Consider the following 4,528-nt stretch of genomic DNA (forward strand, 5'->3'; position numbering starts at 1 on the left):
GAATCATTTTTTTTTCTTTTTTGTGGCTTGGTTAAAATTTTAGATTTCAGTGCTCAGTTTTTGTTTTTATAGACATAATAAACTTTTTTCTTAAGATGCGTTTATTTTCTCTTATTGCACCCACAAATATTTTTCGCTTATTATTTATTTAAATTATTTTTAATACAGAACACAATTTATAAGTTTAGTTATATCATTTCTTCGATCTATGTACATTTATTGGTGAAAAATGTATTATGTATTTTCCAAACCAAATCCATTTTTTATAGCGTACATGAAGTGAGCATATACAGAAAATTGTCTGCAATACGCGCAGTCGCATGTTGAAACTTCATTTAACAAGTCTTGTCATTCCGCTCCATAATAAGCATTAATTTACAAAATGATCAGTCGTCTGATCTGGCAATACGGTTGCGCAATGTGTCTTTTGTCGCCTCTTCTTCTTTCTCAACTAAAGAAGGTGAAAACGGTTCAAAATCGAATACTAAGGTTTATAACTGGAGCTCCTTGAACACATAAATAGATAGTTCTGCATTCATCTAGCAACTTGCCATCAGAGAGGGACGACTAAAAAGGAAAATTCATTATGCTTTTGCTTGTAGCTTTTATTAATTACACTTAAGACACTATATATTAACTCAGTTAAAGTATTTTAATTCTAATTTATGTGATCGTTATTTAATTTATTCAGTTATTTATTACAACGCTGGGAACAGCTGGGATTGGACAGTTATGCCAACACATGTCTAAAGTTAATTAGATTATTGATGATGATGGTGCAAGCATCTACTATCTATTATTAAACACCAACACAACTTACAGTACTAAGTACAACATGTTTAATAAATAAATTTAAAAATAATTATTTTATATTTATTGGATAACAACATGGAAATCTAGAGAGAGTATATTATCAGTAATCAGTCGCAAATGTTTATAATAATATTTTAATAATAATACAAATCACAATATCATTGAAAATAAGTATTAATCTTTGACTGAAATATAGCACAATTTTCGTAACAGCATATTTTCATAAACACTCAAATCAATACAGAGTAAAAAAAATCGAAATAATTTAAATTAAACACAGTTGATTTTGAATTTTGTAATAAATATGAATAAATAATGAATAAATAAAAAAATGTATGAGTTTGGAAGGAGGGCAATGAATCCTCCGGATGGAATGAAGTAAACCGTGAATGGGGAGAGATAACACACGAACGGTTTAGACTTTGTTTATTTACTACTTTTATCGACTCGAGGCTTCAGCCTTTCCATCGTCGATAACAAAATAATCAACATTTTCAATGAACATCGATTCTATATTTCAATTTATCTTTTGATTTAAATCGCTATGATTTTCAAAGCTATCAATTATTTTCTTGAAGCGAGTATTAATTCACTTTTATTCAACATTACCAGTTTCTGCTTGTCGTTTTCTGCTTATATGTTTATAGTATTTGGCATTGGAGAACGGCTTTACCTGAAACAAATATCAAAGTAAATTAGGTTATGCTGTATAATAAAAACCTCAAACTCAGAACCAATTGTTAAAAGTGTTTCAAGAGTTTTACAACATTCGCACAAATTTAAAGCACAGTAATTTTTGATTTGATTTTCACTATTAATAAATTTTTTGAATAAAAACTCATTTTGACAAAAATAAAAAAACAAAAATAATTAATTTGAATCTTTATATGCAACTATTTATTGATCATTTGATATTGTCATTTCATTAGATCGGCTGACTACCAGCAAAGGCTATTTCCGGCTCCTCACGTTTTGTCTAATCGATTTTTTTTATTATCACTACCTTTGATGTTTAACGCTTGCACCCGAGATTAAAATGTCCTAAGTTAATTAAAATACACATTCGTGCTATTTAAAAGAATTCTAACCTATGTTTGGCGGGTCTCAAGACTTCTCGATATACTCTTGAGAACCCACCCATACAACTACCCTAAAATTATGTACAGCCTAAACCTTCGATTGGGAGCCCTGTAAGACAATTTTCACCTTGACGCCCACCTTTCATTCACACCAATAAATTCATTCACACTCAGTAAAAATCTTGCATTCATTATCCTAAATTAACCTAATTGGTTTGACAGTTCTGTGGGTACTATTCTCGCAGTGTTCTTATACTTACCCACTATTACGTGCTAGGAATTTAAAATTTCAAAGAGTAGATTTGCCCTGTTTCATAATAGGGAATTTCTTCCTAGGCTCCTTATTGTAGAAAACAACTTACGCAGTTAAAATTGAAAAATATTTCATTTGGATATAATAATTGATTTATGTTGTTTTGTTTATAAAAAGATTAAAAATCAAACAAACAACCTTGTTACAATAGTATTATTTATTATCATAATTATGTTTTATTATTCGAAACAGTCGGAATAAAGACAAAACTGGAATAGATAATGGTAACCCGTTTCCGTTCCGCTGTCTTTGAAAAAAAGCTCATTTGTAAGTACTCTGAATGTGAATGTGTTTCATTAAAGATACGACTGTGTTACATATTTAAGCTCCGAGTGAAAGAGATGAAGTGGCTGGAAATAGAATTCAAAAATATCGCTTCAAATTAACTTTTTTTTCTTCTTATTAACCTTTTTTAAATCAAGTAAACCATTTTCAATTTTAAATTAACCCTTTTTAATTTCAAACTAACCCTTTAGTAGATGTTCTTAAATCGCTCAAACTCTGAAAAAGAAGCAATTTCCAGATCGTTTTAAACACTCAACTAGTGGAACAACATCCCAGAACCGGCAAAATACAATACTTTGTTAATAAAGTTTCGTCTAAAGTTTTACAGATCTCCATCAAGACCGACGAAAACTCAATTTCATTGCAGTCTGCGATCGAACGTTTTCGAATGTAATCGTTTCAAAATATTTCGGGTGGCTGCAAACAGTCTATTCCTGCTTAGAAGAAAAAACCTCAGTTCATAAAAGCCTCACAAGGAAAAGGTTTCTACTCACGCACAAAGAAAAACTGAAATCAATATAACTGAGAAGCCACTATCAAGGCTATGGAGAATGATGAAAAGCTGATAAAAAAAAAACCCATACGTGCCCGTGGACAATAGGCAGTGTGATGGACTCAGTGCGACAGGCTTCGTAGCAACCTTATACGAACCTAACCTAACATAAACAAAGTATTTGTGTTAATATTTAGGTTCTTAAAACTTCCGTTACTATACCCAATATGAATGTGGGTGAAATATATGTATTTTCATTCTAATGCATAGCGTTGTCTATTTTTAATGTTAATTAGTTAAATGTCATAGATCAAAAAAGTTTTAATGAAATAAGTTAAAGAAATATTAAAGTTATGTATAATTATTTACAGAGCACAATTCCAATATTCTGCGAGTTTATGATTAAATACACCCAACCGCATAAATCTCTCAGCTTTGATGTTATCTACACCAGACATATAATACAAGAAAGAAGTAAAATAAAAAATTTTCTTGGTATAAAGTGAAAAAGTAACTGGTAATATTTTAACGTTACGATATTTTTTAGAGATTAATTAAAGATTTATAGTGTCCAAATGCGCAGGTCCTCGGTGTATTAAAACGCCATTTTTCCTCAAGAGAAACGGTTTGTTTAATGTAAAGTTTAGTAATTGAAGGTGTTTCGGAGCAGCTTGTGGAAACTGAAAGTTAATAATTCATTTAGTAAACAACTTGATGCAGAGGATCAGAAAGGATTACTCACTGTTTACACAATCACATTACACTCGTAAATGGGTTCAGGATACATTGTTTAATCTTAAATTCAATGCAACATGCCTTCTGTTTTCATTAAAAACGAGTTTTTGGAAATCAAATATTCTGAGTTTACGACCATAACCCTCTATGCTGGAAGGGCGTTATCACTTTTACCACCTAACAGCCATGTAGACGAAAAATATGCAGTTTATGCACATGTGTGTTATACGTTCTAATGACATACAAACACATTAACCACATAACAATGACTAATTAAGGGTTTATAAATGACGAGGAATTTTATTAGTTTTATTTTTACAAAAATCTACAAGAAAATTATAACTTTTGATAAAAAACATTACAAAAAATCCCTTTTACTTCCCTGGTTTGCATTTATTAGGACTATTAATATTTTTAGGCTTATTAATTTTGAAGCTTGATCAACATTCACCACATTACGAAAGGTCACGTTTCGGCACTTGCACCATAATCGTTGCTATTTTTTATCACATCTAAAGTGTTTTTGCGGTGCAAATTTTTATTACATTTGACAAAACAATATTTCTAACATGTTACTAAAAAATTAAAAATATAATTTATATTCATGCAAAACTCACAGAATATTGCAATCATAAAAATAAAGGCGTAAAATTCTGATTCAGTTATTTTCTCGAGAAAATGCTTATTAGTATACTTTATTTTCTTTATTGGAAATTATTTTATTTGTTACATAGCTTTTTCCGACAAATTATCTCTTTTTACTTTCGAATTAACACTTTTTCACTCCAAATTACCTCTTTCTTACTTCCC

The 4,528-nt window shown here is 30.1% G+C and overlaps 1 long non-coding RNA gene across 1 annotated transcript; it reads right to left on the bottom strand.

The window, feature by feature from the left end:
* Positions 1-1,224: 1,224 nt before the first annotated feature.
* Positions 1,225-3,652, bottom strand: LOC106663288. Its single transcript, XR_002910486.1, has 3 exons — positions 3,353-3,652; positions 2,675-3,146; positions 1,225-1,486 (listed from the first exon to the last, which is right to left on the bottom strand). It is a non-coding gene; the product is annotated as an uncharacterized LOC106663288 (long non-coding RNA).
* Between the last annotated feature and the right edge of the window lie 876 nt (positions 3,653-4,528).

The sequence above is a fragment of the Cimex lectularius genome, unplaced genomic scaffold, assembly GCF_000648675.2.
Source record: "Cimex lectularius strain Harlan isolate CLEC.00 unplaced genomic scaffold, Clec_2.1 scaffold278, whole genome shotgun sequence".
Taxonomy (NCBI): Eukaryota; Metazoa; Arthropoda; class Insecta; order Hemiptera; family Cimicidae; genus Cimex; species Cimex lectularius.